This window comes from Ictalurus punctatus, chromosome 12 (assembly GCF_001660625.3).
Source record: "Ictalurus punctatus breed USDA103 chromosome 12, Coco_2.0, whole genome shotgun sequence".
NCBI classification, from domain to species: Eukaryota; Metazoa; Chordata; class Actinopteri; order Siluriformes; family Ictaluridae; genus Ictalurus; species Ictalurus punctatus.
The window spans coordinates 30,618,040-30,642,821 of record NC_030427.2 but is presented as its reverse complement, the minus strand read 5'-3'; the positions used below and the strand labels follow the sequence as shown (position 1 = coordinate 30,642,821).

At 39.4% G+C, this 24,782-nt stretch overlaps 1 protein-coding gene and 1 long non-coding RNA gene across 30 annotated transcripts in view; both read right to left on the bottom strand.

Moving 5' to 3' along the window:
* LOC108272815 (uncharacterized) overlaps positions 1-24,782 on the bottom strand; it is a 257,124-nt gene that overhangs the window by 123,328 nt on the left and 109,014 nt on the right. The window lies entirely within an intron of this gene.
* LOC128634283 (uncharacterized) lies at positions 499-8,358 on the bottom strand. The gene is made up of 3 exons (XR_008397624.1): positions 8,215-8,358; positions 1,104-1,210; positions 499-902 (listed from the first exon to the last, which is right to left on the bottom strand). It is a non-coding gene; the product is annotated as an uncharacterized LOC128634283 (long non-coding RNA).

Genomic DNA, 24,782 nt, shown 5'->3' with positions numbered 1-24,782 from the left:
TTTTATTCAGCAGTCCATGTTGTGTGACATTAATATCACTGTTTCTGCCTGGTGTTGAGGTTTTTCTGCTTTTCCAACAGCGACAAAATGGAGTCGAGTCTGAGAGAGAAACTTCTTCTTCTTCTTCCTGCTTTTTGTGGTCGGCAGAAACTCTTCCGCTTTCCGGTAAACTGACGTCACTACCTGTGACGTTTGGCTCCGCACCCTACCGGCTGAAGCCTGCAGAACGGGGCGGTATGTTAATAACCGGTAAAGAATAATAAGCGTGAATCAAATATTTAAAAACACATGAAAAATGATATCGCACAAAACTGAAACATGAATTCAAAGTTTTCTGAATCGCACACAAAAGCGTTTTCCTTGGTCATATTACTGTGTGTTTGTGATCTCTGACAAGTTCTGCTCAGGTTTTCTTTTTTTGAACGCTTGCGCTGTTTTTCCCTTCGTGCTTATTATCATTACTATTATTATTATTATTATTACTATTACTATTATTATTATTATATAATCACTTCCGCATGCTCCGCTTCTTTCGTGGGTTAAATCGAGCAGTTGCTTCCATTCATTGATCTTCACTTGTTGTGCATGCTTATGTGAATGTCTTAAAATGAATCACATCCTAATGTTCTCATGTTAACCATATGTAACATGTAACATATAACAACATATGTAACAGATATAACAAGATACGCCGGTGTCCAATGTCTATTGTGCACCAGAACACAGCGCAGTGTAGCGAGGCAGGATGGACCAGTTACACATAGAAGCGAAAAAAGAGAAAAATATTAATGCATGCATACTGTAAATGCATTCTGTGTTATGGGGCAATCCCCTTTTCCTCCAAAAGTGAAGAGGAAAACTGATTAATGCCGTCTCTCCATCACTCCCAGAAACAAGTGCTACTGTAAATGTAGTCAGCGTAGTAAACAAGGCACATTGTGTTACTATTCACAGAAAACTGCTGCAGATATAGTCGCTGCTTTCGGTTAAAACTGATTCACTGTGAGTGATGTGCCGTTCAGAAAACGAACCGACTCTGAGTCAGATCACTTAGATTCATTTTAAATAGAAAAAAAAAATAGTGTTCAATCAAATGAACTCACTTCACTTTGCTGTAAAAGAGACTCTTTAGTTTATTTCTGCATGCAGCTGGAGAGATCACATGTTGGAACCACATACTGTACATACTGTTGCATGGCACAAGCACATACTGTACAGGACACACACACACACACACACACACACACACACACACACACACACACACACACACACGGGCAGTCTCGAATTTAAATCACAGCTCTTTTTTACATTCACTAATTCAGTCTCAGTGATCAGGACAAATAATAACATTTTATCGCTTGTGTTTTAAACTCATACGCACTGTATACAGTCAGAATGCAGTGACACACACACACACACACACACACACACGGTTGCTCTGTATATGAGTGTGAAGGCCCACAATATTACTATTAGGTTATTACAGTTTGATTGTATGTAATAACATTAGTAATAACATTAGTAATAACAAACCAGGACTGCAATCCGAAGAGAAATAAAACACTGAAGCAATAAAACACACACAGCAATTAAACACACCTGTATTGCACGATGACATCAATAAATAAAAACACAATCGTCCGGTAAACATGACGTATACAATTAAACATGTGGTTTAAAGCTGCAGTAAGGAACTTTTCTTGGTTAAAAACAAACATAAATCAAATCAATTGTTGAACACGTCCATAAAAAAATCAGTGTTCAAAACTTCATTCGTGACGTCATTCGCCTTCGCGTGGTTTTGTCACGCGCGTTAACAGAAAGAAGACGAGCCGGATACTATATCACGTGTGTGGGGGCTGAGGAAGGTGGAGTGTTTGTAGCTTTTCCTTACAACAGTTGCTTAGAATTGAAACTGGTCATCTAGACGGCTGCTTTAATCTGGATCGTTCTAAACACAATCATCAGTCACATCTGGGGAATCAGCTGCTGTCAAAACCAAGGAACCTCGAACTGGTTCCTATTCGTTTGAAATCTTCTACACTCACTTGCTATTTTTCGTTTTTTGGGTGCTGCCATTTATGGTGACTCGCAGTAAAAGTTTTTCTTTGCTTAATTTTGTTTAGTAGCGGTAACGGTTGAGAAGCACCTTTTCTGTGGCTGGCTCCATCTAGTGTTGAAACTGAGAAATGCAACAGAGTCGAGCTCAAGCTTCCTGTGTGGGCCATATTCAATTATATTTTCAGAATTTGCCACGGGCCAATAAAAACTGGACCGCGGGCCAACCGTAGTTTGGACACCCCTGCTTTAAATAAAAAGTCCGAACCAGAAGGCAGCTGAAATGATTTGTAGTTAATAGAAGTGCTTCTTTAAGTCTAATACACTTTCTCTTTAACAGCATTACATGGTTTTAGTTTAAATAAATGTACTCTAAATTCTGAGCCAGAAGTCAGTAAGTCTGAAATCAGTTGCACTAAACAGAGACAAAATGGAGTCGAGTCTGAGAGAGAAACTCTTTCACTTTCCGATAAACTGGTTCACTACTATTGGCTAGAGGAGGAGCTGTAGTGGACCAATGGTGACGCTGAAGCCCGCCCCCATCATCTAAAACACAGAGCGCGCAAGAGAGGGAGAGAACGCGTGTGAGAGATTTTTTTTCTTCCTTTTTTCTTCCCCTTTTTACAATCCTTTAGTTATCAAACTTCACACTACACATTAAAGTCAAGGTGACTTTATATTATATATATATACAGGGAGGGAAAAAAGTATTTGATCCCCTGCTGATTTTGTACGTTTGCCCACTGACAAAGAAATGATCATTCTATAATTTTAATGGTAGATTTATTTGAACAGTGAGAGACAGAATAACAACAAAAAAATCCAGAAAAACGCATGTCAAAAATGTTATAAATTGATTTGCATTTTAATGAGGGAAATAAGTATTTGACCCCTCTGCAAAACATGACTTTGTACTTGGTTTAAAAACTGTTGTTGGCAATCACAGAGGTCAGACGTTTCTTGTATTTGGCCACCAGGTTCGCACACATCTCAGGAGGGATTTTGTCCCACTCCTCTTTGCAGATCTTCTCCAAATCATTAAGGTTTCGAGGCTGACGTTTGGCAACTCGAACCTTCAGCTCTCTCCACAGATTTTCTATGGGATTTAGGTCTGGAGACTGCCTAGGTCACTCCAGGACCTTAATGTGCTTCTTCTTGAGCCACTCCTTTGTTGCCTTGGCCATGTGTTTTGGGTCATTGTCATGCTGGAATACCCATCCACGACCCATTTTCAATGCCCTGTCTGAGGGAAGGAGGTTTTCACCCAAGATTTGATGGTACATGGCCCCGTCCATCGTCCCTTTGATGCGGTGAAGTTGTCCTGTCCCCTTAGCAGAAAAAAAACCCCAAAGCATAATGTTTCCACCTCCATGTTTGACGGTGGGGATGGTGTTCTTGGGGTCATAGGCAGCATTCCTCCTCCTCCAAACACGGTGAGTTGAGTTGATGCCAAAGAGCTCCATTTTGGTCTCATCTGACCTCAACACTTTCACCCAGTTGTCCTCTGAATCATTCAGATGTTCATTGGCAAACTTCAGACAGGCATGTATATGTGCTTTCTTGAGCAGCGGACCTTGCGCGCGCTGCAGGATTTCAGTCCTTCACGGCGTAGTGTGTTACCAATTGTTTTCTTGGTGACTATGGTCCCAGCTGCCTTGAGATCATTGACAAGATCCTCCCGTGTAGTTCTGGGCTGATTCCTCACTGTTCTCATGATCAATGCAACTCCACGAGGTGAGATCTTGCATGGAGCCCCAGGCCGACGGAGATTGACAGTTCTTTTGTGCTTCTTCACCTTCTCACCAAGCTGCTTGGCAATGGTCTTGTAGCCCATTCCAGACTTGTGTAGGTCTACAATCTTGTCCCTGACATCCTTGGAGAGCTCTTTGGTCTTGGCCATGGTGGAGAGTTTGGAATCTGACTGATTGATTGCTTCAGTGGACAGGTGTCTTTTATACAGGTAACAAACTGATATTAGGAGCACTCCCTTTAAGAGTGTGCTCCTAATCTCAGCTCGTTACCTGTATAAAAGACACCTGGGAGCCAGAAATCTTTCTGATTGAGAGGGGGTCAAATACTTTTTTCCCTCATTAAAATGCAAATTAATTTATAAAATTTTTGACATGCGTTTTTCTGGATTTTTTTGTTGTTATTCTGTCTCTCACTGTTCAAATACAACTACCATTAAAATTATAGACTGATCATTTCTTTGTCAGTGGGCAAACGTACAAAATCAGCAGGGAATCAAATACTTTTTTCCCCTTACTGTATATATATATATATATATATATATATATATATATATATAAATAAATAAATGCTTAAACATATTTCTGTAAAAGTTAAAATCAGTCAGTATTTTTTGATGTTATCAGTCCGGTGAGAACTTTACTGGCAGTTTATGTGTTGCGCCACGTTGTTTCTTCTGCACAGGCATATCGACATCTTTGCCTGACTAATGATAAAACTAATCAGCTGACATTTGAACCTGTTCCTTGTGAGTGATGTACTTAACAAATTAATAAAACCCTGAAAAGTAAAACAGACCCGAGGTTACAGTCTCTGCCTAACTCTGAGGCCAAATCACAAGGACCAAAGTGAGACATGTGCAATGTGGTGCGTATCAGGCCAGGTCACATCCCCCTGTTGAGATAATGTTGAGCCTAAACATTTGGTTTTAGAGAGCAGTCTACCTTCAGGAACTGACTCACTAACAAGAGCTGGAATAACCATAACTAACTTGTGTATCTGTGATTCCTATACGAATACGTGTCTATACATTGTTAAGCAGTGTGAGTGTGAGTTCTTCTGGCATGCGGTATTCATGTTGCATAATGAGGAATAATTTCTGCATATTTTCTCTTTAAATGCTGTGTATATGTCCAGTGATGAGTAATTAGTAAGATCAGATGGCAGTAGTAGTCTGCACATTTTAAACTCTCTGTAAGGTGTTGTACGCATGTTACAGATGTGATATCTGAGTCCGTAACATTAGAACAGGGGTGTTCAAACTTTTTTTAGTGAGGGCCAAATACAGAAAAATAAACAAAGGGCCGGGCCACACACTAGAGGTGAAATATTGACACATGAATACGAACACCGTGTTTGAAATCTTCTACACTCACTTGCTATTTTTCGTTTTTTGTGTGCTGCCATTTATGGTGATTCGCGGTAAAAGTTTTTCTTTGCTTAATTTTGTTTAGTAGCGGTAACGGTCGAGAAGCACGTTTTCCGTGGCTGGCTCCATCTAGTGTTGAAACTGAGAAATGCAACAGAGTCGAGCTCAAGCTTCTTGTGTGGGCCATATTCAATTATATTTTCAGAATTTGCCGCGGGCCAATAAAAACTGGACCGCGGGCCAACCGTAGTTTGGACACCCCTGCTTTAAATAAAAAGTCTGAACCAGAAGGCAGCTGAAATGATTTGTAGTTAATAGAAGTGCTACTTTAAGTCTAATACACTTTCTCTTTAACAGCATTACATGGGTTTTAGTTTAAATAAATGTACTGTAAATTCTGAGCCAGAAGTCAGTAAGTCTGAAATCAGTTGTACTAAACAGAGATGATTTCTGTGAGTCTAAAGTAAGGGTGTTCCATATGACTGTTTTAGACCGTGAACGATCCATGATCTGTATTTACAGAGGGATCACACGTACCATCATACTAAATATATTTTGTTCGCTGTGCTGAAGATGCTTAGACGCGTCGTCTTGTTTTATGATCCAGACTGTACACTCATAAATACTGTCAATTGTTGTGTTTGTTGTGTTCCTTATGTATTTAAAATGATGGTTTAGTATAAAAGTGAAGGAGCTTTTTCTGCTGCTGTTTATGTGCATCTAGATGAAGCGAGATTTCAGGAAGAGCTGCTGCTTAACCGCAGTGTGAAAACCTTCAACTAACCACTGACTTTATTTCTTTATACTCGAGTCCAAGCTGAAAATAAACCTCTCTGAACCGCTCCATTGTGAAGGTGTTCTGTCTGAACCATGGCCCTGCTGCAGAGAGAAATGAAACCGGAAGTACTGTTTGTACAAACACAACGACGGGGGATTATTATACATCATCATGGCCTTTTCTGGACTTCCGTAGAATGGTAAATGGTGCACTTCCAAAGCGCTTCACACTGTGTCACATTCACACACACCAATGGTAGCAGAGCTGGCATGCACGGTGCTAACTTGCCATCGGGAGCAACTTGCCCAAGTTCAGCATGTGGAGTCACGTGAGTCGGGAATCGAACCGCCAACCCTACGATTAGTGGACAACTTTAATACTTTTGTCTTACACTGGCACCTTGCACTGTGTCACTTTATTTTTCATTTTTATGTATATTTTTATCTTCTTTTTTGTAATTATTACTATTGTTATTCCCTTCTTCTTCTACTTATTATTATTATTATTATTATTAAATTCTCCTTTAACTATACTGATGCTTTGGCAATATTGCATGTAAACAATCTTGCCAATAAAGCACTTTGAAGACTGAGAATGAGAGAGAGAGAGAGAGAGAGAGAGAGAGAGAGAGAGAGAGAGAGAGATAAACTACAGAACTACATCACCCATTCGAACACACAAACACAAAGTAAAATGCAGTGATATCCGGCCCTAAATAGACAGTACACTGCAGCTGATTACCTGAGCACAGACTGAACACCGACACAGAACCACACTGACAAAGTACACACGCTCACACACACGCTCACACACACACATACACACGCGCTCACACACACGCTCACACACACGCTCACACACACGCTCACACACACGCTCACACACACGCTCACACACACGCTCACACACACGCTCACACACACACGCTCACACACACACGCTCACACACACACGCTCACACACACACGCTCACACACACACAGGCCATGGAGACGGTCGCTATAAGTACAGACACACAGGACATGGTATTAAACACTACAACAGACACAATGACTACCTTCACATGAACAGCAGTAACGTAATTATTGCCCTTATTCTGAGTAAGATAATAATGTGATTAAGGTGTTTACACGAGTCGCTTTTAGAATACTCCTGTCATGTTCCCGTTTTACATGTTTTAGAACATAATTAGATTAACAGCTCGTGTCATTACGTCACCGCGCCACGCCGTCCGACGTCCCTCCAGAATTTCACGTATCAACATACAGTTGGTCTTCGTTATGGTACCGTATACAGTTTTGGGTGTTTTTATTTTTTATTTTTATGATCGTGTCCTGTCACAAAATGCGGTGAAAACTCTCACACGACGTTCATAATGTGATTAAGGTGTTTACATGTCTGTAATACATGTCCATAATGCGACTAAAACAGGAGTACTCCACCTGTCTTAATTCGATTATTGCTTACTTCGATTATGACCTTAATTAGATTAAGGTAAGTAAAAATTGCTGTTTACATGGTAGTTTCGTAATTAGAGTATGGTCTTAATCGGATTAAGAGTGGATTATTGTTGTCCATGTAAATGCGGCTATAGAGTAACATTTACCCGAAATAAACTCACATATAAAGCTTTTCTTTGCACAGAATCAAATGTGGTAAAGAAAAACCAGCTTCCGGGTTTCCTTCTTCTTCTACTTCTACTTCTACTACTACTACTACCACCTCGTGACTGTTGGTGTGATACCGCCACCTACTGGACTGGGTCACGAGTAAGCCTACGCGTGTCAGATTTCTACCAGTCTTTCTTCTCTTCACATTTTCTGCTGCTGTTTATATTTATGTTTCAACTAACCACTGACTTTATTTCTTTATACTCGACTTTACTTGACTTTATTTCTTTATACTCGACTTTACTTGACTTTATTTCTTTATACTCTTACATATCTCAGTGTATTTTATTTCTTTCACTTACCCGCAGTGTGAAAACCTTCAACTAAACACGAACTTTGTAAACTACGTTTCCATGGACAGCAGTAATGTAATTATTGCCCTTATTCTGAGTAAGACAACACTGTGATTAAGGTGTTTACACGAGTCGCTTTTAGAATACTCCTGTCATGTTCCCGTTTCTGTCTGAACCACCGCCCTGCTGCAGGGAAGATGCCTTCAGTTCCGGGAAGTGACGCAGTTTTCTTACTGCTCTTTTTACACCAGTAAAATAAAATATAAAGTCGTTTCTGTTAAAGAAATAACTTACTTTTATTCAGCAGTCCATGTTGTGTGACATTAATATCACCGTTTCTGCCTGGTGTTGAGGTTTTTCTGCTTTTCCAACTGAGACAAAATGGAGTCGCGTCTGAGAGAGAAACTCTTTCACTTTCCGATAAACTGATGCACTACTATTGGCTAGAGGAGGAGCTGTAGTGGACCAATGGTGACGCTAAAGCCCGCCCCCTCATTTACATGAAACTGCAGCTTTTGGGAAAACAAGCGGAGAATGCGGAAGTGATTATATAATAATAATAATAATAATAATAATAATAATAATAATAATAATAATAATAAGCGCGAAGTGAAAAACAGCGACACTCCCTAGACTAGAATTCTATAGGAATAAACCAGAATTCTATAGGAATCGGAGAATGCGGAAATGATTTTATAATATAATAATAAGAAGAAGGAGAGGAATATATAATACGGGGTACACTATTTTTATAGGCACCATCGTTTTATTGATCAATTTCACTCATTAATTTCAGAATAATCACTTTCCAGGAATTGCACAGAAGTGGCCTGCTTTGTCATCTTTCTCTCCCTGTAGGAGGTGGAATGAGTTTCTATGAAGACCGCCCATTCAAGTTATCTTCTCTCTCCCTGGATATATTATATAATAAAATGTTTCACTAAATGCCATTGTTTGCCTTGTTTATTTTACACTATTGACCAAACTTCTTTCGTGGGTTAAATTGAGCAGTTGCTCGCATTCATTGATGTTCACTTGTTGTGCATGCTTATGTGAATGTCTTAAAATGAATCACATCCTAATGTTATCTTCTGTTAACCATAGAAGCAAAAGAAATGTTAATGCATACATACTATAAATGTATTCCATTTTATGGGGGCAATCCCCTTTTCCTCCAAAAGTGAAGAGGAAAACTGATTAATGCCGTCTCTCCATCACTCCCAGAAACAAGTGCTACTGTAAATGTAGTCAGCGTAGTAAACAAGGCACATTGTGTTACTATTCACAGAAAACTGCTGCAAATATAGTCGCTGCTTTCGGTTAAAACTGATTCACTGTGAGTGATGTGCCGTTCAGAAAACGAACCGACTCTGAGTCAGATCACTTAGATTCATTTTAAATTGGAAATAAATAAATGAATGAATGAATAGAGTTGAAGAAATGAACTCACTTCACTTTGCTGTAAAAGAGACTCTTTAGTTTATTTCTGCATGCAGCTGGAGAGATCACATGTTGGAACCACATACTGTACATACTGTTGCATGGCACAAGCACATACTGTACAGGACACACACACACACACACACACACACACACACACACACACACACACGGGCAGTCTCGAATTTAAATCACAGCTCTTTTTTACATTCACTAATTCAGTCTCAGTGATCAGGACAAATAATAATATTTTATGGCTTGTGTTTTAATCTCATACGCACTGTATACAGTCAGAATGCAGTGACACACACACACACACACACACACACACACACACACACACACACACACACACACACGGTTGCTCTGTATGTGAGTGTGAAGGCCCACAATATTACTATTAGGTTATTACAGTTTGATTGTATGTAATAACATTAGTAATAACATTAGTAATAACAAACCAGGACTGCAATCCGAAGAGAAATAAAACACTAAAGCAATAAAACACACACAGCAATTAAACACACCTGTATTGCACGATGACATCAATAAATAAAAACACAATCGTCCGGTAAACATGACATATACAATTAAACATGTGGTTTAAAGCTGCAGTAAGGAACTTTTCTTGGTTAAAAACGAACATAAATCAAATCAATTGTTGAACACGTCCATAAAAAAATCAGTGTTCAAAACTTCATTCGTGACGTCATTCGCCTTCGCGTGGTTTCGTCACGTGCGTTAACAGAAAGAAGACGAGCCGGATACTATATCACGTGTGTGGGGGCTGAGGAAGGTGGAGTGTTTGTAGCTTTTCCTTACAACAGTTGCTTAGAATTGAAACTGGTCATCTAGACGGCTGCTTTAATCTGGATCGTTCTAAACACAATCCTCAGTCACATCTGGGGAATCAGCTGCTGTCAAAACCAAGGAACCTGGAACTGGAGAGAATGCAGTGAAAAGGGGAACGCGACAGAGCCCGTGCTGAAAGCAGAATAAATATCAGCATGGCTTTTGAGACGTGGTGAAAGCTCCGAGATCTGAAGGGACTGAAGACTGACACAGACGTGGCTTTTATTAGCTGAACATTTAAGACATTTCAGTGGCTCAGTATGTAACCAGCTAACATTAGCGCACGTGTTCGCTTGATTCAGCTAGGTATCGCGTTTCCCGTTTCAAACAGAGATGGCGATAGAGAGGCAAAAGTTCAGTACTGCAGCTTTAAGTTCAACAGAATTCAGCAGAATGTAAAAAATCACCTCAGCGCTTTGACTCGCTCGTGTCTGAGGCAGAGTTCACGCTAGCAAGCGACAGGTTCCTGGTGAGTTTGCGTCTTGTGGGCAGGTCACGACTGTTAATAATCTCACTCGTCGCTTGTTATCGCTCCGTAAAAAAAGAAACATGTTTTTCAAGTTTTTGGGTTTTGCTAGATACCAGAATGTCCAGCGCACAAGGGCGTGTGTTTACAGTACATGTAGAGCACTACACACTCGGTGTTGTGTAACACACACACACACACGTATACAGATAAAGAGAGACCGAGAGTGCAGTAGCGGCGATTTCCTTTTCACAGAAGATCTGGAGTCCACATGTGCAGTGTGGAATCTCAGTGTTAGCATTAGCGCTGTAGCTCGAAGCGACTAGAAGCTAACTTGGACCCTTGATAACACTCGTCATTTACAGCTTTAATAAAGTACAAACAAATTAATAAATAAACCCGGAGATTTCTTACACATGTCCGAGTCAGGGCTTACAGTGATCTCAGAGTTAAGACCTCTGTCACCTGACCTTACCATCAGTGTGTGTGTGTGTGTGTGTGTGTGTGTGTCTCAGTGTCTCACCTTAAGCGGGTTAGCGAGAAGCATGACCTGTGTGATGGAGGAAGGGGGCAGGATGGGGTTAAAGGGCGCCAGCTCGGCTCCTGACGGACTCTGAAGCTTCACTTTCATGGATTGAGGAAGAGAGAAAAAATTCATCTCAGTATAAAGCTGCAGAAGTGTCTCCTCAGTGTGTATCCTGAGATAAACTACGGGTTGTATGAGTCATGAAGTCATCCGGGGGTGTGTGTGTGTGTGTGTGTGTGTGTGTGTGTGTGTGTGTGTGTGTGTGACCTTCGGCACTGCGGCCGTGGTGTTCAGCATGGACACCACGATGACGAGCATGTCGGGTCTCCCGGGAGGACACTCAGAGCCGAAGTGCAGGAGGACGCGCACTCCGTCTTTATCCTACGCAGTCACAGGAAGAGTCTTACCTACACACACACACACACACACACACACACACACACACACCCCCGCTATAACCAGTCTCATTACACTGATTAAATACAAACTATGGGCGGTTTGTACAGGGACCTCCAGCATCCTCGTGGGGAAGAGTCCGGTTCCAATAGCCCTGACCAGTGTGACTCTTTCAGTCCTGTCAAAGCACCTCTGTACACAACTTTGATGCATGTTCCATACAGTGCTTTCTTAGAGGCATCCTCCAAAGTTGTCAGTGTCAGTGTTTTAAAGGATAAAAGACCTCCATCCTCTCGCTGATTCCCCTCTACTGCCGCAGAGATTCGTAGAGGTGAAAGTACCTGCTGGTTTTCCTCTCGGTCCTGCCCCAATGCTTCCCTGAAAAGGGAGGGCAGTGCAGAGACCATCTCTCCCAAGAGTCTCTGCATGAGGCGGCCCAACAGTACCCCCGTCTCAGTGCACAGTTCTCTAGCCGTCTTCCATCTGTTGCCAGCCCTCAGATTCTTGATTTTTGTGAGTCCTGCTCTCCGTAAGCGCTGTCGAAGATATGTTGATTCTAGCATTTTGGACCGTATCACTGAGTTGTAGAATAACGGCTCTTCTTCTATGTTGGGAAAAAATTTTGCACCGGTCCTGCTGATGTTCAGTACTGAAGACCAGGCTCTCAGGACAGACTGGTAGAAAGTTGTTGTAACTGATAGGTCCATTTCCTTCAGATTCAGCACAAACAGATGTTTATCGTACGCCAGATCTTCAATGCGCTGAAGTAAGGCACAGGCTGTGCCGGCCCATGCTATCTCTTCCCCATAGAGAAACCTCAGTTACTGTTACTGTACCGTCTGCAGTCGGAAAGTCTTGACTCGACATGACAGGTCAATCAAACCCTGCCCCCCCTCCTGCAATGGCAGGTAGAGAACAGGGGCACGAGTCCAGTGCTGTCCAGCCCAGAAAAAGTCCACAATCTTCTTCTGAATTTCTTTGATCAAAGTCCCTGGGGGTTCGAGAGCAGTGAACCGATGCCACAGCATGGAGGCAATCAGGTTGTTGACAACCAGTACTCTCCCCCTATAGCACAACTGGGGCTGAACCCAGGTCTATTGAGACAACTTGGCACACACCTTCTCCACTACCCCCTTCCAGTTCCTGTTTTGAAAATCTGGTGTTCCTAAAAAAACTCCCAGATATTTCAGCCCAACTTTTCCCCACTGGAGATTGCCCGGTAGTGTGGGAGGGCCTTGTTCCTGCCACTGCGCTATTAAAAGACTCTCACATTTATTCCAGTTAATGCGTGCTGAAGAAGCTCTTGTGTACATTTCTAGGCTGCGAGTCAGTGTCTGGATATCGTCCTGGTTTTTTATAAAAACTGTCACGTCATCTGCGTATGCAGACAAGACCAGCTTTTCCTGCGCTCCGCTCACGGACAGTCCCCGTAGTTCTGCTCTAAGGCGGCAAAACAGTGGTTCTATAGCCAGACTGTAAAGCTGGCCAGATAACGGGCACCCCTGTCTAATTCCTCTTCCCATTTTAACTGGACAGCTAAGACCCCCTCCAACCTTGAGTGTAAAAAAAAAGCCTCAGAATAAAACATTTTCAACCACAGTAAAAAATTTCTCCCCACACCAAAGGCTTCAAGTGCCTGAAATAGATATTCGTGATCAACCTTGTAGAAAGCTTTTTCTTGGTCTAACGAAAGAAGACCTAAATCACATGAATTCAGTTTACTTAACTCTATTACGTCTCTAACAACAAAAATGTTGTCCATTATTGTGCGGTCCGGTCTGATGCAGTATGATTGGTTTCTGTGTACAACTGTGTGCATGCACCTTTTTAGTCTGTTAGCCAGGCATTTTGATAAGATTTTATAGTCACTACAAACAAGTGCCACAGGTCTCCGATTCCTCAAGAGTCCTAGGTCTCCTTTTTTAGGCAGCAAAGTCAAGGCCGCTCTTGTGCAGCTCACTGGTAACCTTCCTGTGGTGAACGAACACTTGAAGACCTCCAGCAGGTCTGCACCTAGGAGTCCCCAAAAATGCTTGTACAGCTCGTTTGGTATTCCATCTATTCAAGGTGCTCGTCCCTGTGCGAGCTGCAGAACAGCAGTGGTCACTTCTTGCATGTCAAGGTTTGCGTCCAGCATACTGCTTTGTTCGAGAGTCAGTTTGGGCAGCTCCCTGAAAAGCTCCTCCCTGCAAGATGGATCGCAGGTCTCACACTGTAGAGGTCGGTGTAAAAGACTGTAGCTTCTCTCCTCATTTCAGCCGCCTCTTTTGTTATAGTTCCATCCGCTTGTCTGAGGTACAGCATCTGGTTTTGTGGTTTCACCTTCCTGGAGAGGTTGAAAAAGAAGGCACTGGGAGAGTCCATGTCCTTGATATTTGAAATGCGGGATCTTATTAGTGCTGTTTTGGCCTTTTCTTGGAGGAAGGAGCTTAAGAACTTTCTCTTTCCCTCCAGCAAACTGCTCGTGTTTGGGTCATTTCTACCAATTATTTCGCTTTCTGTTAAAATGATCTCCGCCTCGAGTTCTTGTATTTGACCTTTTATTGTCTCTACTGAGTGTGCTGTGTATTTCTGACAAAATACTTTAATTTGTGTTTTTCCCACCTCCCACCAGGAAACCAAGCTGTTAAAATCTTCTTTTGTTTTTTTCCACTCACCCGAAAAAGCCTTAAAATTTCCGCAGAAACCCTCATCCTGAAGCAGTTTTGTGTTGAAATGCCAATATGATTTATACTTTTTAGTGACAGACATCAATAGGTCTACAGTAATTAAATGGTGATCTTAAAGACCAGAGGGGCTCATGACTGCTTTATAAAGTTTATTTCCGTTTGTTCTGGTGGTGTAGAACCTGTCCAATCGTGCTGCAGTGATCTTCTTATTAGTAATTTTGACCCAAGTGTATTGTCTGATTCCCTGGTTTCTCTCCCTCCACACGTCAACCAAGCCACACTGTCTGATAAGCCCCTCAAGTGCCTTTGCAGACTGTGGGTGTGGTTCCTCCCCGAGCCTGTCTAGGGTAAAATCTGTGGTGCAGTTCCAACCCCCTCCCAATATTACTAGGGGATTTCTTCCACTTTGCTGTATTGCATTTTTTAGTTTGTTGAAAAGTTGTGCTCTCTCACTGCCGTTGTTGGGGGCATAAACATTTATAAAAATGCACTCTATTCCCTTTATTTCCACCTGCACCATTAAAACCCTGCCCTGCTCCAGTTCTATCATGCGTGTGTTGGTGTCCCCTAATGTTCTGTTAAAAAGTATTGCTACCCCAGCATTAACATTTGTTCCATGGCTCTGGAAAATTTTCCCTTCCCACCACATTGCCCACTCAATCTCATTTTCCGGATTACTATGAGTCTCTTGTAAAAAAAATTATATCTATGTTTTTTTGTTTTATCAGTTCTCCAACTGCTGCTCTTTTGTTCCTATCCCTACCACCATTGATGTTTAAGGAGCCTATTTTTAATTTCTCCATTGGAGGGATTAAAGAGAAAAAAGAGAAAACAGTAAAGACAGCAGTGCAGAAAAAGGAAAACACCCAGTGTAACGCCTTCATTTTTTCTTTCTTTTGGCCGAAGGTTTCCGTAATCTAGCTAGATGATTTTTTAAACGGTATCTCTTCCTTTGGTCTAGCTCCTCGTAACTTGCTGTACGTTGTAACTTTACTGCTGAAGCAATAAATTTTTCAGTATCCGAAAAAAAAAAATCCTTGATCTCAAACGGTCTGCCAAATGTGTCATCCAGAAATCCTACAATTTCAGTTAGTGAATAGAGCTCTTGATCTTCCCCCAACTGCGACCCACTAATGTCTGAGATATCGGAGAGGTTGTCATCCTGGAATTCCTCCTCTTCCACTTCCTTCTCCTGCTCAGCTTGAAGATTTACTGACTTCTCACTATTGTCTGCTATGTCCATGTTTTCTGACGCCCCCATCCCCTTCTACACCACTATATATATATATATATATAGTCTGACTGGCGGATCCTCCAGCCAATCGGCGAGGAGGGGGCGGGATCACCGGAATGCTGCAGGCAGTTTGATTGGAGAAAGGTGCTCTGGAGAGTTGAGTGGGCGGAGCTGTCTGGGGTGCAGGCGGTTCATCCAGACTAGCGAGGTCAATGAGTGTGTCTGTCTCACAGCCTGAGGAAGACAAACGTTAACAAATCTACACGAAATACGGGAAATAAAATGTCTTTTTATAAAAATCAATTAAAAATCTGTTTGGGAAAAACTTTTCCTTTTAGTTCAGAGGGGAAGGTTAAAGTTACAGTAACAAACAAACAATAAAGACACACCTCACAACCTCACAATGCTCATTACAGCGACTTGTGTGTGTGTATATGCATGTGTATATGTGCGTGTGTGTGTATGTATGCGTGTGTATATATAATGTATGTATGTATGTATGTATGTATGTATGTATGTATGTATATATATATATAATGTAATATTGTCCGAAATAGAACACATTTGTTTTTTACTAACCTGACTATGGAAAAATACAATTCCTACATTCCGACTGGGTAAAATCTTACTAATTGTCTTTGGACTGGGAGAAAATACAATTCCCACTTTCTGTGTGTGAAAAAACACAATACCCTACATTCCAACTGGGAGAAAAAAGTATCATCTTCAGACTGGAGCAAAAACAATTCTCAATACCAGACTTCACAATTCTCCATTTCTGACTGGCAAAGTGTTTTCAGTCTTTATTGTAGAGCTGCAACAACTAATCGATAATAATCCATAATGAACATTTTGTAAATGTGAGAAATGACATTTGCAGGAAGCTCCACTTTTTGTTCATGTCTACAGTAATTGCTAACATTTACAAAATGAGCGTACAATAAATAATAATTCAATTTAATGAAAGTAAAGATCCATGTTTAATAAAAATCTTAATGAAATGAATAAAAAAATTGAGTTTGTTCAGTTTTATACATGTTCTCATATTTATAGCTTTATTTTGTTGTAATGTGACAAGTAATAATCTCAAGGTTTACTGGGTTTTATAAGATTCTTATATAATTCTTTGCTCTTTTTTCATACTGTGGGTTTTAGTGAAGTGTATTGAAAACAAACATCAACAACATACACAACCATTCCTCCTCAGCATTCAGTAAATCCATGTGAGACGCCATCCCAGCAAACAGGGGACGTCCCCCGGACATGGCGAAACGTCCACTCAGGTCCGCATTTGGTCTGGTTTATAACGTTCACCTGCAGACAAAGCCATGGATTTAACCTAAAGGAATGTGGTTATTCCTTAATAGCATCCCTTAAATTAACTTTGATAATGGATTTTATGCAGAAACCATGTTGTTGTTTTTTTTTTTGCAGATTGACTTTACTATAGTTTTAGTGCAAATAAACCATAATAAAAATAGAAAAAAATTGTCCATTTGTGGTTGCTATGGTTTTACTAATAAAAATAATTCATAGCTACTATGGAACAAATATTTTTCTTAATATTGGTTTAGAAACTACTCAATATTCTGTAAAACATGGCCTTTATATTGATCCATTACTGATTATTTTACAAAGATCCAACTAAACCTGCGTATATTTGTACTATAATAATTCTATTGTGTTTAAAATGAATAAAAAGATCTGACACCTTGTCATTTTTTTCATTAAATCATTTCCCCACCATTACTGACATTTAAATACTGTCAATTTACTGTGTGCTTCATAATCTAAATCACAGAGCACATATTCATGCAATAGTGAAAGAATCCACCTTTGTGCAGTTATATATTAACTGATTAAAAACTGTAATTAATATCACACAATGTTTATAAGTAGCAGAGTCTTTCATACTCCCACATATGAAGTACTGTGAAGTAAATAATTGTCACGTAGCAAATACCCACACAAGCACATTACATCAAGGAAAAACAAACTTGAATGCACAAATGGAAAACTTTTATTATTGCTAAGGGTTCAAAATGTAAGCCACGAAACAGAAATGCAGAATGACAGTTGCTGAATCAGATGCAAGCGATGATTTCCAAACAGCAAGTGAAGGAGAGGCCAAAAAGGATGGGAACGAGTCCGATGCTGAAACTGCTGGAAAAGGAAAAGGAAAAAGGTACAGGTAAGACATACATCCTCATGTAAACTTGGACTACATCACATTCTACACCCACCATTTAAACCGACACACTGTTGGTCAGGCTGCAACATAAGATTTTATTTTAACCAAAATAATCATCATAATTATAAAGAAAAACAGATTCATACATAATAATGGATGGAAATATAATATTCCCATCAAAATATTTTCAGAATAATCTGTAAACCCAAATTTCTTATCTTCTCAAAAAGGATAAAGATATAATAATACAAGCTTGATAAAATGTAGACAAATGAGACTATAAATATGGACAAGACTACAAACATGTAGCCGAATATTGTCACTACAGACACAAATTGTTTGGCATACGTCACAGAAAAGGGTTGAAATGTTTATGATGTCAAACACCAAAAATACTGGTGTGAAAGAACAATTAAAGAACAGTTGTCCCAATAAATACATCTCTCTCTTCATTCACCCTCATGCCTTACCCCACTGGTCTGACTTGCATTGTGCTGCTGAATACGAATCATTTCAGAAGAGTATCTCAGCTCTGTAGGTCCAAAGTGACCAGAATTTAAAATGCAGCACAATCAATAACTCCAGTGAATCCGAGTCTTCTAAAGTGTTCCCCTTTATTTGGAGAAACAGACCAAGATCACTTTAAAATATTGGTATGTCACTTAAATATTTGAAAATTCTGATTGAAAACGTTATGCTTACACTAAATTGATATATACAGTTGTGCCCAAAAGTTTGCATACCCCCTGCGGAATCTGCTAAATCTTAATACTGTTAACAAAATAAGATGGATAGAGAGAAATAGCTGGTATATATTGTAACCGTAGTTTTGACAGGTATAGGTCAAAGGTCAAAAAGATACACATTCTAACTCTCTATATCTAGATCAAAGGTCATGATCATAAAAATATTAATAGTTATGTTAAATCTGGATCACATCCATTCGTTACCATACATGGTGCGGCCATGTGTTTTCCGCCCCACACACGTTGCACACATGGTACTTCTAACACTCTGTGGTAGGTCATAAAAATATATATAGTTATGTTAAATCTGGTTCACATCCAAATTGTGACCATACCTGGTACGACCATATGTGTTTTCCGCCCCACACAAGTTGCACACACATGTTCTTTCTTTTCACATAGAATATGAAACTCTCTGTGGTAGGTCCTAAAAATATATATAGTTATGTTAAATCTGGTTCACATACATTCGTGACAGAAACGTTGCTAGTTATGTTAAATCGGGTTCCCATCCATTCTTGACACAAATGTTACTACACATGGTACGGCCATGTGTATTACACATCCAAACAAAAATATGACGCACACAAACGCACTTTATTTTCACATTATTTAAAAGGAATTTAAGTGTTATGTACTAAATTACCATAATTATGAACACAAGTTGTTAAGTTGACAATCATTTTAAAATTATGTTTCTCCATTTAGATTGTCTGCAGTAGAATGCAGTCTTTTAAACCAGGAAAAATTACTGCCTTTAAGTTTTATAACAATAGTAAGTAAAATCCAGCGTGATTTACATTACAAATCTCATACGTAACATCTCTGCAGGATTTATAGACGTTAAAGCACTGAATGCAATGAGCAATATAGACAAAAAATGAACACTCTGTGTCTACTACTTTTATCTCTCATAGAACTATCCACAGTCCAAAGGCTGTGGAGCTAGAAGGCTACGCGTGCGAATGACAAAAGATTTTAAAAAATAAAATAAAAAATGTATCAATACATGAAATTAGATTACACAATGTAGTTGAGGTTTACATGAATAAGCAGAAATGTAATCATGCTTATCTTTCCTACAGCACAATTGAAAAGCCCTCTCTAGATGAACAGATTTGTCAAATGAAACTTTTTCCTTCTTTTCCACTGCTACGGTAAACTAAAGAGTGGATATTCAAATGACACTGCTAAATATGACTAGCATTAGCTACGTGTACTAGTGCAAAATAGTCCATCAAATGTATTAGCAGGTGTAGCCTATACACGAGTCCACTGCTGGTCATATCACAACTGAGAACATGCCCCAAATTCATTGCTTTAGTAGAATTTAATGGTAAGTGAAATGATAATCACATTGTAATGTCCTTCGTATTTGTTCAGTCTACAGGTCCTCTAACACTCTGTTAAATGAATAAATGTAAATGTACTACAACGTAAATTTTGTTTTAAATCAATTAACGCAGAAATTACACACAATATTAAGTTGATGTAATTATCAACATTATTATGTCAACACCACTCATCAAAATAATGTGTACAACTTTAAATATTTAATTAATTCAATAAATTAGAATTTTTATCTTGGAACCACACATTAAATTTAGATTGTGGGGGTTTGTTTTGTATAGCTACGCTGTTAGAAAATACATGATGGTTGAATGTGAACATAAATGAGCAGAATGTAAGCTTGTGAAATAAATTAAACTTTATTGATTGCACTTTTTGAGAAAATGGCATGACTTTAAATAAAAATTTACTGAAATAAATACTCTAAAACATTGATATACCCGAAGAAATGTAAAAAAGAAAAAAATAATTAAAAAAAACTTTTTACATAACTTCTAAATAGGTCCCTTTAGGAGGTAAACGTTTTAAAGACGGTGTTTTATAAGAAACGCGCATATTACATGCCTTCTAAACCTAACCCTTTAGGATGTAAAATGTTTAAAGTGCTGCTTAAAAGAATCGAGAGTTTTGTTTAAACTAGAAGACACATTTTCCGGGGAATGTCTTGTAGGCCTATACACAGTGTCCTACACATCTGAAGTGTGTGTGTATGTGGGTGTGGGGGTGTGTGTGCGTGTGTGTGGGTGTGTTAGAGAGAGAGAGAGAGAGAGAGAGAGTCGAGTGTTTCCTGGGAGTTTGCTGACCAGACTGCTTACAGTGTGTTTATGTTAATGAATTAAGGGACGAGTCGTGTGTTTCAGGGTTTAACGATCCCTACCAATGTGTACATTTGTGGTTTAAGTGAATCTTTGTTTCTGAAATTACTTCTGTGGTAAATATCAGTTTGTGTAACTAATCTATCAGAAAATACTAGACCCGGTGACTGAATGTGGTAGATGTATTAGAATTTTGGACATGTTATGCATGTGTAGCTCCCTATGTGTATGATCTATGTGTAATCCTTCTGTCAAGAAATGAACAGACTGAGGTTTGTGAAATAATTGAACTGTTTATTGGCTACATTGTTGAGAAAAACACTGTGATGTGTAAAATATTTCTACAGTCCTTCAAGGCTGTATGATGTCGTTGTTCTCTTTTACTGAAAGAAAAGTCAAAACCATCGGTGTTTTTCGTTGTGGAGAGTGAAGTGACAATATGTCTGAAGAAAATGAAAATATGTATTACATATCCTACCTGCTAACCAGGTTATTTTAAGGGTGAAAAAACCTTTTTTTAAAGACGGTGTTTTAAAAGAGTCGTGCATTTTGTTTAAACTATAAACGAGATTTCAGAAAATGGTACGCCAACGAGGATACTTACACAGAACTATCGCTAAATACATAAGCTTTTGTCTATGCTTTGACATACCGTGTCCCAGCAGTACATTTATGACCTCTGGTGACCATGTGGGTGTGCGGGGGTGGGTGTGAGAGAGAGAGAGAGACACAGGTGTTCTTTTGGGGGGTTTTGCTGACCAGAATTCTTACAAATGTGTTTGTTAACGAATTAAAGGGAGTCGTGTGTCAAAGTGTTAAAATAATGGTTAAAACATCGTAGTTAAAACACAGAAGAAACTCTGCAACTATCTGTTACTATGTCTGCTCCGAGAAATCCTAATACCCTTAGAAGATTGCTGTGTATTCACCAACAAGAGGACCTGTTGAAATGAGAGAGGACCTGACTTTTGCTCCAAAATTTTTTTTTTAAAAACCAAGAGATTAGTTTGACAATTTATTAATGAAGGTAATGTAAAGACGTTGTTGTTTAACCCTGAGCAGGGCGTCAACAGCTCCAAAGATCCTGTCTTAAGTCCGAGGGTTTAGTTAGGAGGTAGAAAAACATATAAAGACGGTGTTTTAAAAGAGTCGTGCATTTTGTTTAAATTATAAACGAGATTTCAGAAAATGGTACGCCAACGAGGATACTTACACAGAACTATCGCTAATTACATAAGCTTTTGTCTATGCTTTGACATCCCATGTCGCAGCAGTACATTTATGACCTCTGGTGACCATGTGGGTGTGCGAGGGTGGGTGTGAGAGAGACACAGGTGTTCTTTCGGGGGTTTTGCTGACCAGAATTCTTACAAATGTGTTTATTAACGAATTAAAGGGAGTCGTGTGTCTCAGTGTTAAAATAATGGTTAAGACGTCGTAGTTAAAACGCAGAAGAAATTCTGCAACTATCTGTTACTATGTCTGCTCCGAGAAATCCTAATACCCTTAGAAGATTGCTGTGTATTCAATAACAAGAGGACCTGTTGAAATGAGAGAGGACCTGACTTTTGCTCCAATTTTTTTTTTTAAAAACCAAGAGGTTAGTTTGACAATTTATTAATGAAGGTAATGTAAAGACGTTGTTTAACCCTGAGCAGGGCGCCAACAGCTCCAAAGATCGTGTCTTAAGTCCGAGGGTTTAGTTAGGAGGTAGAAAAAACATTTAAAGATGATGTTTTAAAAGAAACAAGTGTTTCATCCTTAATGGTAAAAAAGAAAAATGGTTGTACTCCAATATGAAATAAAACGGTGGAGACACACTGAGTACATTTCTGTTCCACAGTCTATAAGGATCCCCAAACTTCATGTAGTGTGGAAAAATATATACACCCTCCGTGACTACGTTACTTAAGATTTAAACATTTTTATTTTGTGATGGCAGCAAGACAACACGGTTGTGCATTTGGTATCTGGTGATTTTAGAATTAGGCCCCAAATGTCAAATATGTTTTGTGTATGGCTTCGTCAGGCAAAGATCATGATGGTATGGAAAGAGTATACAAGAGTAATTGGGGTGATCTAATGCTTAGGACTTGTACAGTACTTCAGCTCGGGAACGTCCCACCATGGCGTTCAGAGAGGCGTTATCTATGGTACACGTATATATAATATAGATCAGATCACCAGTCTGTCTTTACCCAGTCCTGAGCTGGGGGTTCGGGGGATGGGGGGGGGGGGGGGGTTACAGTTCAGGCATATTTCCAATCTCTGAAACATTTCAGTGAAAATAGTGGTCCATATTTAATGCATTATATTAGAAATGATAGTACAGTCTTTGTTGATCACTTACCAACTCATACTTTATAATAATTTGTTTAGGAGCATCTGAATCTGGCAAATAACTTTTATTGCATTTAGGCATACAATAAAAGTTAATAAAAAATTAGGAAGAAATGACTTGTGCACTACTGCTGTGGATATTAAGTCAAACCATTTTGTTCAAACTTCAGCATGACCCATAGAGAAGCAGAAACTTATGGCACCTTATGAATACCATGTGAAGGATTACGTTGACTCGTCCCTTACAGTTACAAAGACATGTCCTTGTGCAGGATCACCTTCACACCAGCATCGATCCCCTCTTCTCCCATTTCAACGTATAAGAAAAGGCAAAATGTAATATAAGATGTATAAGAATATATTTATAAAATATAACACATTATGAGGAAGAAACATAAATTATTATTTAACAAGGTCTGCCGTTCAGCCCTCTTAACTGTAAGAGCATCATCAGTATTGTACGGCAGTTGGGGAACAGTAGTTAGCTTTCAGATGTCAGATATAAAACAACTTTTTGAGTCACAGTGCCAAACTACCGGTATTATATTCAGATCCTTCTTTTTCAGCATGAAGGACCGGCATTTATTTAATAGACAGATGGTACAGCCATATACTTGGTCAGAGGATTTAGGAATTTCTTTGAGAAAGGTTCATTGTTTTTGTTCTTTTATCATGGCTTCAGTTTGTATACTTACTTTGGTTAGTGACTTAAACTGTTTTATTAGGTACTGACAGATTTCATTAACAGGGAACGATGATAGGTGAAGATTAAGTTGGTATGCGTGTACAAAATAAAACTGTCTATATGTATATTTGTCTGCTATGTATCTGTTTAAACACTGCTGTAATGGCGATATAAAGAGAGAGAGATACCCATTTACTAATTCATAGAACCCCTTTCCACCTTTTCAAGTTCGTTATACATTTTTCTTTTCAAGCATCGTGTTCAGACATTGCAAATCATCAGTCTGAAGGTTAAGGGTTACTTAGCTTTTTGCTTCTTCAGCATAAAAAAAAAAAGTCTAAACCTTAATCTTATTATTAAACTCAGAAACAATATAACTGTCTGGTTGTGATCATAATAAAAGGCAACGTGAAAGGTGACTTAATTCCCAATTAGATTTCTCTGTGTTCTCTATGACCTTTCTACAGTGTATGCCATTAATTCCTAGTTTCCAGCCATCATTACAGCACGGGAGAGGAAATCTCGTTTATCAGATGTGCGATGTACGTCTAGACAATCTGATAACAAACTACTTAAGTTGGAGGAAATTATTTGTCAACCATTTTTTAATGTCATCCAGACAGTCCAGCAATGGCTGAACGGAGTCACCAGCTTTCAAAGGAATGTACAACTGGGTATCATCAGCATATTACTGAAAAGAGACATTGTGAGCCCTAATTATATTCCCCAACGGCCGCATATATAAATTAAAAAGAAGTGGGCCCAGAATGGAGCCTTGAGGAACACCACTAATAATAGGACTAGAAGAAGAGCAGAAATTACCCAACGTTACCGAGAAAGACCTGTCCTCAAGATATGAGCTGAGGCATTGTAGGGCAGTGCCCTTGATACCAAACAGATGCTCTAAGCGCCAGAGAAGTATGTTATGGTCTACAGTATCAAAGGCAGCTGTAAGATCTAGTAGCATCAACACAGTATTTTTTCCAGCATCCACTGTGAGTAAAATGTTATTGGACACTTTTAACAAAGCAGACTCCGTGCTATGAAAAGCAAGCAGTGAAACCAGATTGTAAAGGTTCAAATAACATAGCTGAGTTTAAAAACAGGAGCAATTGAGATTGTACCACTTTCTCTAGCAGCTTTGACAGAAAC